Source organism: Piliocolobus tephrosceles, chromosome 10 (assembly GCF_002776525.5).
Source record: "Piliocolobus tephrosceles isolate RC106 chromosome 10, ASM277652v3, whole genome shotgun sequence".
Classification (NCBI taxonomy): domain Eukaryota; kingdom Metazoa; phylum Chordata; class Mammalia; order Primates; family Cercopithecidae; genus Piliocolobus; species Piliocolobus tephrosceles.
In genome coordinates, this window is record NC_045443.1 from 98,394,212 (window position 1) to 98,405,935 (window position 11,724).

Below are 11,724 nucleotides of genomic sequence, written 5' to 3' on the forward strand. Positions count from 1 at the left end.
GTTGAAGGAGGAGATGTATATGGTTCATAAGCTTGTAGGCATGAAAGACAGATCATTCTTCGTGTACTTATTGAGCTCCTATTGTGTGTCAGACACTGGAAATATCAAAGGATCCCACTTAAATAGGTTAAAAGGTACTAATTTAGCACAGTGTTATCTGCTATTTGTATTTGATAAAAAGACTAGAAAAAACACTGTGGAAACACAGAGGAAGAAGCGATTAAGTCACTTTGGGGAATTTGAGGATGGACTCACCATGAAGATGACATTGAACTGGGCCTTGAAGGATGAATGGTAGTGGTGGGGAGGGATTCTTCAGGGAGAGAAGCAGTAAGGTTATTCTAGGAAAAAGGGATTATGGCAATCAAAGAATACAGTGTCTGTGGGGAATAGCAACAGGTGTAACCAGGGCATGAGACATATAGGAAGTAATGGTGGGAAATGATGCTGGAAATGTAGACTGAAGTCAGGTTGCAGAGGGCTTTGAATGTCAAATACTATATTTGGCCTGATCATCCCAGACCTGTTGGCAAGGGAATGGCATGATTATATTTGTTGTATTTTAGAAAGAAAATGCCAATGGCTAAGGTAGGTTGGATTGGAACCAAGGAGAGTTTAGAAGCCATTATAATAGTTTAGCAGAAAGAATTGGTTGCAGCCCCTAATTCTGTGTTGAGGAGAAGTATAGAGGTAACATTGGTAAGATTCAAGGACTGGTTGGATGTGGAGACACTCCAGTTGGATTTTAAATGCACACGCTAATTTTCTAACATTGGTGCACACACACATACTTCTTATTTTGGCTTCACTAGACTCAGCCTAATTCTCCCTGACTATTTAAGTCAGCCACTGATTTATTTTTCTATCTTCAGAAAAAAAAGAAAAAATTATAGGTCTGTGATCTTATGGATTCTTTCTGTATGATTTGATTTTGATGATCCCATAGGATTCTTCAGGCTAAGGAATGCTGACTGTGCAAACAAATTTTTGAAGACTTGGATACTCTGATTATATTTATGTGCTGCAGATACCTACTATTTGGAATGGTTGTTGCAACTTGAAAGCCCACCTACTAAGCACTTTGGGGGAATTATTCCCAGCCAGTGACCTCTGATAGGGAAACATTAGCAGTTCAACCTATCCTCTCTCCATTTCAGGTCTCCTGCTGAATGCTGAAGGATAATTAGAATTTTAGAATGTAGTAAGGGACCATACTTTAATGTGTGTGTCAGTCCTATACTTTTCTAGAATATTCTTTCCCTCTATAGTATTATTCTGGCAATTAAGGACTACTCCTCTTGGCCTTAAAATGTAATTAGAGGCTGGGTGCGGTGGTTCATGCCTGTAATCCTAGCATTTTGGGAGGCTGAGGCAGGCGGATTGCCTGAGCTCAGGAATTCAAGACTAGCCTGGGCAGCACGGTGAAACCCTGTCTCTACTAAAATACAGAAAATTAGCCAGGTGTGGTGGCGTGCAGCTGTGGTCCCACTGGGTGTGGTGATGTGCACCTGTGGTCCCAGCTGCTTGGGAGGCTGAGGCAGAAGAATAGCTTAAACCCGGGAGGCAGAGGTTGCAGTGAACTGAGATCACACTACTGCACTCCAACCTGGATGACAGAGTGAGACTCTGTCTCAGAAAAAAAAAAAAAAGGAATTGTAGGGTCAGAGTTGAGAAACATAAATCAACAAATACAAATTATTTTCTCCTTAATTTGTAAGCATTAGGAATTCATTTCTTGAATTCCTATTTCAAAAATTCATCAAAGGTTTACATTTAATCTCTGAGGTAAAAGAGTTTCTGCTTCACTTGGACTTGTGTCATTCCCACCTCATCCAAATTCATGTAACATGGTGGGAAGGGTTCCCTAAGTCTTATACATTTAATCTAAAAGCATTCTTGGGGGACCCCCTCCTATGTTCAAATCAATGTCTCCATATAAAAGGAAGCTCTGAGGCTGTTCCAGTTGTTCCTACACTGTCTTTGCCACTGGGGTGAGCGCTTTTAGCCTTGCCAAGCTCCAAGTGCCCCAATGTACATAAAACTTACACTCTGGGTGCTGCAAAGGCCCAGAAAGATAGGTGGAGCCATTGGAGTCAACTCTGGTACACGGTGGGGTTTAGTTATTTTAGACACTGGCTTTCAGAAGTTATATGGAAGAGACACAGACTTTTCCTTATGCAGATTATAATTTAGTTTTTGAAACCATCAATTGGCAGAAAGTTATTTAAAAGTCCCAATTCTCATACCTCCATTAAAAGATTCTGATGTCAAAAATGGAATTATGTGGCCAATTACCCTCTTGGTGGTCTGGAAAATAGGTATGTTTTCACTTTTTAGCCTTGGGCTAGTTACAGAAGGTGGAATCCACTTCCCATGAACTGTGCCTACCCTGATGTTGAAAGACTGAGCTTGAAGAATCCTTGTCTTTTAGCCTTTACAAAGCCCTGTCAACAAGCTTCTTCGAAACAAAGTTCCTGAAAAAGCTATCTTTTTTCTTTTCAAATAAGTGGCAGATATAGATACCTAATTCAGTTTATCTTGTAGTCAGGAAAAAGGCATTAAATCATGCTGTTGTAGAATTTTAGCCAGATTCTTTTGGCCATTCAAATGGCCATCCAACAAATACTGATTGAGAACCTGTTATATATTAAGTACTACACCAGTTCTGCACCAGTGAGCAAGACACAATTGCTCATATCATCCCAAGTTAAATTGATTTGTATAAACAATATGTACATTACAAAAATTAATGTTGTTGCCATCTGAAATGGGAGGCATTTTCTGTCATTTTTTTTTGAGTAGAGAGGAATAAAGAGACCAAACTAAAAATTAATGGCATTTGAGTTAATAACTGGAATACCTATTTTTATTGATCAATTGTCATATAGATGTGCAGTTACTTAATCCACTAGATAATTTGTATTTCTGCAGTATTATCCTTTTCATGCCTCATTATAACCCTATGTATTCAAGGTATCAACCCGTTTCATCAACAGTATTAATCTCAATTCATTTAGGAGCTTTAAATAATATTCCCTTGATAAGTATATTCTTTGATATGCTGCCCATGCTTTTGTGGTGTCAGAAGCTGTTAATGCAGATAAAAGCAAACATTCAGTTAAAGAACCTTCTCATATATTAATTAGATTTCAAATTATTGGTGCATTTATATTTCCTGAATGGCTTTGGTTATGACAAACATCTAACTAGGCTAATTCAGAGCTTTGAGGCTAAAGTCCAGCCTCATGGATTGGTTTAATCTAAAGAACATTAAAATAGTAGAACATTTTCTATCTTGGCAAGAATCATAGTGTTGAAATTTCAAGAAGAAGATTTAAATTTGTCCATGAGACTGTAAACTTCTTGAAGGCAAGGACTCATCTCTGTAGCCCTGATGCATAATTGATGTTCTTCAAATGTTTGCTGACTTGAGTTGAACTGAGGAGAATAACAAAACAGCATTTGAGACTCGAAGTCTCCCAGGTTTTCCTGATATAATTTACAACGACTTCCCTGGCAAACTATCCTTTCTTCTTCGTTTAAAAAATTTCACTTTATTATGTTCATCTTTGATGTGGAACATTTTTTATGGCCTTCTGCTGTGACTCATTTTGGTGCTGAGTTATCTGCTTCCTTGGAGCCCAGCCCTTCCTTTTAAACTGTGGTATTCAGGCTCCCCAAAGTCAGCTTGCCTGCGGGTAGAGATCATAGCAAAATGTGCAAATGATATTCCAACTTCTAGGTAAAAACAGACAACTAAAATTAAAAACTCTATATCATGTAAGTCACCTGAAGAAAAAACCCACAAAAAAACAGAAAACAAAACCCAAGGGCGTTTGTATATTCCTGTTAACTCTTGACTGGCTAAAGGGAGTTATCTTTTCTGCAGTGATTAAAAAGTAAAAAAGGTGACCTAAGACAATCTCCCCAACTTACAAAAAGTTCTGAAGTTTACTGTGGAGTCCAAGTAAACTGGCATTTAACTTCAGAAGCTACATCCCTATATAATGTAATCATCACCACCAAATACAAATTAATTAATAGATATGGACAAAGTTTATAAGTTCAATATTAAAATAGAATGGGGGAAAAGGGAAGTAGGAAAATTTTAGAGTCCTCTACGCATCCTTCATTTATCACCAAGAGATTTGCTCCTTTGCTTCTGTTAGTGTAAGTCAGATTTTCTCAATCTTCAGTGTGCTTGTGAATTATTATTATTGTTTTTCTCAAACACATATTTTGTCTTATAGGCGATTTAAGAGCTCTGAAAGGGACATGTTAACTATCTTCAGAAACTCACCTCTAACAGTATTTCTATACCTATATTATACAAGAAAACTAATGAAGATTGACATTCAAATTCCTAGAGAGACCTTTGACCCTTCTCTGTCTTAAATTTTTCACTTCTGAAATAGAAAGCCAGGTCCCTGGTCATCTTATCCTGCACTTTGCACGTAAAGAAGCTTAGGTCCAAAGCGCCATTACTGTTCCACATGATGACCTCTTGGAGGCACATCAGTAGGGCTGTCTGGACTGTGACATGCCATCAGACATCATTTAGGGGACTTCAAGTCTGGCTTCTTGCAGAGATGCTGTGGGATGCCTCAAAAACTTCCTGCATGGCTAGTGTAACTATGAGGCTTTAGATCTTTGTTAAATACAAGCAAACATTAACAGCAGCTATGGAGAGGGTAAGTTACCAATCCTCCCAAATTTCTCTTCCAGGCAGGGGGTTGTCCTGCCACTCTCAGAACTGGCTGTCATCTGCTGCTCTCTTGTCACACTGACACGGCCCCCTGGCTGGGCTGATTGGTCGCTGGCAATAACTGATATAGAATACTGATGTTCTCTCCGGCGGTTCCTTCCACTCTAAAGAGACTCCTTTCCATCCCTCTTCTTGCCTTGCCTAGCCCAGCCTAGTGCCCACCCTCCCCCGACCATGCCTCCCCTGCACCTGGGGAGGGGGAGGACCAGTCCTGGGCGTGATGCTCTGAGTCGGCGGTGAAATCCACCAGGCTGCTTTCACTCCGGCTGGGGCTGGCTCTCGGGAGAGTCCTGTTCCAGACTTCTCAGGGTTTTTACAGCACAAACAACTGCATACGGCCCGAGGGGAGGCTGAAAAGGACTTGTGTGTGGTGGTTTTATTGCCTGTCATCACTTTGCTGGCCTCCTCCCGACTGGTGCCTGGAGGTTCACAGTGGATTTCTTTCTGCGGGAGACACCAAGGCTCTGAGGAAGGATCCCTTCTCCTTCTGTTGACTCTTTCTATTTTTATGGTAAGTGCTTACATTGAATGAGCTGCTCTGCTGCTGCAGTGAACTGAACCATTCGTTCCCCCTCTACCCAGCTAAGCTTAGTGACCTTCCTTCTGCATTTCTTCTGTTTTCATGGATCTTGTCTGGGATGATCCAGCTTCAAAAATGCCAGGGATCATTTGCCTGGAGTGTTTGTCTTTTTATCTTTTTTCCATAAACGCGAGCTCTTCTGCTGTGATACGAATATAAGTGCTCTGTCTTTGTCCTTGAAGCAGCAGCCGGGGAAATGTGTTCACGATGGTAAACTGCAGCAGTGTGCAGGGAATCTGTGGAGGATGACTGACAAATTTGGGCAGGATGAATCCTCAGTGTGTTGGGGGCACTAACTCAGAATCAGAAGGGCCGGGGGTAACCTGACCACATAGCAAACTCTTCCATCTTTCTGGGTGAAGATGAGCACACACGTGTGAGTTATGTTGAGTCTGCTGTGGGCAGCTGTGCTTTCTGCACCTGCCCGAGTGGGTCCAGGATGACCCTATATCTTGTGGGGTTTACAACTTGGGCAGAAACATTCTCAGCAGGAGGAATCCTGTGCTGGCAGACGGAGTAGACTGCATGACCTCATTGCTGCTTTTCCTTCCGAGTCTCAGGATACCCAGTTCTGCAAACCATATTTTGCAGGCTCTTCAGAGAGTGGTAGGGCAGTGATGACAGGAACATTTTTGAGTTGGCAACATAGTTTTGTCCTCCTGCGAGGAGATAAAATACTTTGAGGTTATTAGAATGGTTAGACTTTTCTAGGAGAACGTAAGCAGGTTTCTGACGAAGACTATGGATGTGGCAGATTGTTTATTCCAGGGCATTACTCTTACAATAGTGCTCTAATTTTTCACCTGGTCTCCTGAGGTTTGCTGCAAAGAGCACAACTTCAAGTCTATTACTGGCGGCTTCTTGACGCCCAAAGGAAACCAAGAACATTTTAGTAGTTTCATTCCTGTGCACTGCAGGAGTCTCTCTTAACAGGGATTTTTTTTTTTTTTTTTTTTTTTTTTTTCTGTAGCAGGTGTGTCGAACTATTTTGGTCAAAGCATCATTCCAAAGAATAGCTTCACAGTTGTAATTATATTGTTATTTTCAAGTCTTGGACTGGAGGTGGGTTATCTTATTTGTGTAGGTTTTCCAATTCTGGTCCATTTCACTCTAGAGAGGGTTTTCGCCAGATGTAATTCGGTCTCTGATTCATAAGATACTGAACTAATACAATGTGATTTTTTTTGATAAGTGAGGGGGTAAAACCTGGGGTGAAATTTCCGGTCTTTCCTCCTGCTGATTGGGAGTTTGGAATGTAAAGTTCCCTAACTGTCTTGCTCATTGTCACTACTTTTATGTCCACTGTTCATGTGGATTTTTCTTAAAATAGTGGTGATGACATCAGATGTATGCCTTTACCCTCTTCTCTGGGTCCAAAGTAGATGCGTTTGTTGTTCTGTTTTTGTTTGTTTTCTATTTCAGTGAAGGGTTCCTTGCATGTGTAAAAGCATCCATTTAAATAAAAAGCAAGAATCTGTAGATGTTTACATGTTAGCACCGTTCAAGAGTAAAACCAGCATAGAGGTTAACAACAACAACAACAACAACAAAAAAGTTCAAAACAATTTTTAAAATATTATCAGCTTGGCTTAGCTGTTCTAATACCCACTCTTCCCTACACTCGACTGTGGTTTGTGGCAATACTGTATTGTAATTTGACTGTCAGACTTCTCTGCTTCCTCTTTCATTCTTTAATGTTTAGCTGTTTACTTTCATCCATAATGGTGTGTTCTTACTTTGCTTAATCTTTTTTTCTCTTTTTCTAATTGAAACGATTTTATATAGTGCCTAGCAACTCAACTGAAGATATTCATTAAGATGGAAAGAGTTAGAATCAGCTTGGGTGTCATGGAAATAGACTCAGGATTTCTCATTGCAGGCAATTTCAGACTCATTTAGAACATATTTCTTTTTAATTAGTAGCAACTTTAGCCTTGAGAAAAAACATTATTTAGGTTTCCTTTATTTTGCTAAGCAGATTGTTTACCTATGCAATCAGAATTGTATATATATGTGCAATTATTTGTGTATGTGCATATATATATGCACATATACAAGCATGTACACAAATGTACTGTTGTTTGTCCTGTGTCAATTGTATATACTTAAAAAAAATAGTTGTAGCATGCCCATTTAGAGAACAGAAGGAAAATTCCTCAGATATTGCTTTAACTGGCTTTTTTTTTTTTTTTGGTAAGGATTTCCCCGCTTCCTAGACCCCATTTCCAGATAATGCCTTTAAGAATTTCTTTGAATTGGGAGACTGCATTCTTCAGCATTTCCTTGTCTCACAGCATGGTGTAATGTTAATTCCTTTGCAGGGTCTCTGAAAGCAGCGTAGAAAACTACTGCAGGAAAAATTGATAAAAGCTGTACTGAGTGGAGCCTGTAGCCTCTTGGTGTGATGAAGTCACTGCAACATTTTCTATGTATTTATTTTGCTGCTATGCATTGCAACTGATTTTGCTTGCAGACTTAACAAGTTGAAGTTATTTAAAATGGGTCTGGAAACACCTAGATTGGTGTAGATTCAGTTACTCTTTTTTTTTTTTGACACTCTTTAATTACAGCTATCATCAAAACTGTGCTTTCACTATTTCTTTTGGTGGTGGTTTAATTTGAAACTTGCAGCTTAAATTATGAACCAAGTCTCCATTTTAAAATCCTCTTGCCTTCTGCTTTCTCTCTTCTTCGCTTTTGCCATTTTGTATATGTGAACATGCCTACATGTACACAGACAAACTCAGACAGTGAAAAGTGTATGACAATTAATGAAGAGTTGATTACAGCTTTTCTTTTAGTAACCTAACTCCAAATATTCAAAATATAATCATGTAACTGAGGGAGGAAATTGTTTCTGTTAATATAAATATAACCTCATACTTCTGCAGGCATTCTTGTCATCGAAACTGTTTTCCATAGTTGATTACCAGGACCAGAAATAGAATCTATTTTGCATTTTAGTTAATGACATTCTGGATCTGTGTAGGTTGGACTGCCCTCAAACCTTGATATGTTTACTGTCTAAAAGGTCTTTGTGTTAAGAGGGGGAGTTTATGGGTATTATAAAGTAAAATCATTTGATTATGTGATACAGCCTTTCTTTGGTAACTGAATGAACCGTATCATTAGGATGTTGGCTGAATTTTTATGTTGCTTTTCCCAATATTATTAAGCCAATATAATCCTTCTTACCATCTCTTTGAGCCCCTTTTACAGAGCAAAAAGAGTTATATGTGACTCCCACATGAGGCTTCTTAGAGGGAAGACTGTTCTTCAGCAGAGATTCAGAACTACTTCTAGCACCAGCTCTGGTGATCTACTTTAAAGGAACTTGCAATTCAATTGGCAACTCAGGAAGATTGTATAAAATAGGAGAAATGCTTCATGAACTGTGTTGAATACTGTATTTTTGATCTGTGCCTCCCTACTAAATTCATTTAGGACTGTCGTTACGAGATCAGTTTTGCAGGGAAAAAAACATGTCCTCAGTAGCATAATAATCTATGCAGACTGTCATAAATGTTTATGTTGCAAGTTATACTTCTTAGGAGGTAGAGGGAGATGGCAGAATTTTGGAGGAGAACCAAATCACAGCCCCAAAATAATGCAAGACGAAAGGGGAACGTTCTTCCTATGTTTAGCATTTAATTCTCCAGTCAGGCTGTTTGCTCTTAAGCAAAGAAATGCAAAAACACACAATGACAGGTTTTGTGGGCTTTTTTCTAATAGAAATCTTTAACCCTTAATTAGGCATCTGCTGACTGACCTTTTGGTGTGTGTGAGCCAGCAGCCATTCTTATAGAAAGCAGACATAATGTAATACAGTAGGAATTCAGTTACTTACATCTTTCCTGTTGGTCCCCCACGGGGGACCTCCTGCGAGTGTCATAGAGGGAATGAGTGTCTGGAGACCATCAGAGACCACAGCCAGTCACAGAGAGATATCTTCAAGCTCCTTGGATTCCAGTTCAACCCCCACCACTAACTGGCTGTGTGACTCAAATTCTGTATCTGCTACATGAAGTTTGGACCAGATAATCTCAGAGGACTGTAACCCAGCCATTAAAAATTTTGAAGTATTAATTCACTTCTGTTTGCTACTAGATGAATGGTTGTTTCTAAGACAATTAATCCATATTAGACATTCCTCAAGGGAGTAGGCTGTACCTTCCTTTGACCCTGCAAAGCCCCTAGAACTGTGACAGTGACATGAACATCAGAGTTACTCAGAAAAGTGTGATCATGGTACCCTTCATGAACAGGGCAAATATGTATATGATGACTATCTGCTTATCCTGGCACATTTTGGGAAGTCTCTTGTGATTATCAAAAGGGACCTCGGCCAGGCACAGTGGTTCATGCCTGTAATCCCAGAACTATGGGAGGCTGAGGTGGGCAGATAACGAGGTCAAAACATGGAGACCATCCTGGCCAACATGGTGAAACCCCATCTTACTAAAAATACAAAAATTAGCTGGGCATGGTGGCGTGCACCTGTAATCCCAGCTACTCGGGAGGCTGAGGTAAGAGAATCACTTGAATCCGAGAGGTGGAGGTTGCAGTGAGCTGAGATTGCGCCACTGCACTCCAGCCTGGCGACAGAGCAAGACTCCGTCTCAGACAAAAAAAAAAAAAAAAAGGGACCTTAAGGAGCAACTTACCTATCCTCTCATTCCATAGAAGTTAAGGAAGTAATGTGACTTCCCCAGGGCTGGAGACTCACATAGCACCTGGGCAGGATGACTTTAGTGCAAGGTGCATTCATTTACTCAGAACCCTGCTCCATTCCCAATGTGGGGCCCCTTCCACGATCCACAGCTGACACTGTGTCATTCATTGTTCACAAATCTGCTTTGTGGCATCTGTCTTACTGGTGTCCATTATTTCTGGGTTCATTTCATGCAGATTACGTGGCTGTACCCGTCAGACTGAGTCATATCAAGCAAATGTTTATGGTAATTTGTTTATGCTTGTGTGGAAATGCATTTTTTATGTTGAAATTCTGCTTTTCCTATAAACATTTAAAGAATTTTACAAAAACTATGCATAGTTTTTCCCCTTTGCTTAAACTATTTAAATGATCATTGATTTCTATATAGAGGGGGTGATGTTAGGGAATTAATTCGTTCATCCGTTCACTCATTTACCTGTTAACTTACTGAGCACCTATTGTGTCCACCCTAATGCCAAGCAGTAGAGATCTAGTGGTGAGACAGCCAGACATGGCCACTCCTCTTGAGGAGTTCAGAGTCTACTTATACTTCATGGAGTTGGTTGTCTTTTCATTGTCAGTCAGTGTTCTATTTACTGATTCACAGTTTCTCAAAGAATCTGGCTGAAAAATAGTTTGCTTGGGCAGGTTTTTTCCCTGTGGTTATTCCACTGAGAAATTCTTTTCATAGAAGGGCACCTTTGCTGTCGTTGTGACATATATCTTCCAATTTTCCAAGACATTATTTTTAGCTTCTGATTTTGTGACCTGACTGAACAGAAGAGACAAATTAGCTAAACTTGTTTACACTATTGTTGTGATTCATGAAATGACAATTCATGTCTTTGATAAAACTTACCTGTTTCCTGGAATCTTAAACTGACAGCCTGGATAGCACAGTGTCCATGGAACAAATCACAGATTAAATACCACACTCCTCGACCTTGCGTATCAGGCCCATAACAGTGTACAGCCCTTGCTTCCTTGTTCTATGTCTGGTTCTGAAGTTCCATGGAATGCTCTAGGAGTACCAAAACCATTTGCAATACTCAAAAATTTACAGTGCTCTCACTTGCCTCAGTGCCTTTGCACATACTATTTCCTCTCCTCTCTTCAGACTAAACTTTCAAAGCAAATTCGATATCATCTCCCTTGAAAGTGTGTTGACACTTGCCATCCTTATTGACTTCTTTTGCCCAGAGCTGAGCTAGGTATACCATCTCTGTTGTTCTGTATCCCTCAGGATCTTACAGACTGTTTGTCTACTTGCCTCTCTCTCTCTCTCTCTCTCAAACACTTTTTGTTTCTTAATGGCAGGGACTATATGTTCTGTACCTCAAGTCTTGGTTTAGTGACTACTGTAGAGCAGAGAACCAATAATCCTTGAACAAACAGATGGGAATCACCATCTAAAACCTATGGTGCTATCGTTGGCAGCTACTGCTGTATGTGGAGAGTTTAATTTTTCAAACCAATGTGACTATGAATTATATACTGAGAAGGATAAAGAGATTGGCAGACATCCTGATGTAGTCCATTAGAAATTCTATTCAAAACCCCAGGAAATGTTTCTGCTTTCAAATGAGTTTCAGTAAAGTAAACAATGAAAATTTATTAAGTGCCTTCTATAAGCATAGCATTGCATTGGGTACCAAGGAATGAAAG

General features: G+C 39.8%; 1 protein-coding gene across 2 annotated transcripts in view; it reads left to right on the top strand.

Moving 5' to 3' along the window:
- The first annotated feature begins 5,018 nt into the window (after positions 1-5,018).
- The window catches only part of ANO4 (anoctamin 4), a 325,972-nt gene continuing 319,266 nt past the window's right edge, over positions 5,019-11,724 (top strand). For both annotated transcript variants that reach the window (XM_023185625.2, XM_023185703.2), the window contains exon 1: positions 5,019-5,276. The gene's annotated coding sequence lies outside the window, so the exon portion shown is untranslated. The remainder of the gene's footprint in view (positions 5,277-11,724) is intronic.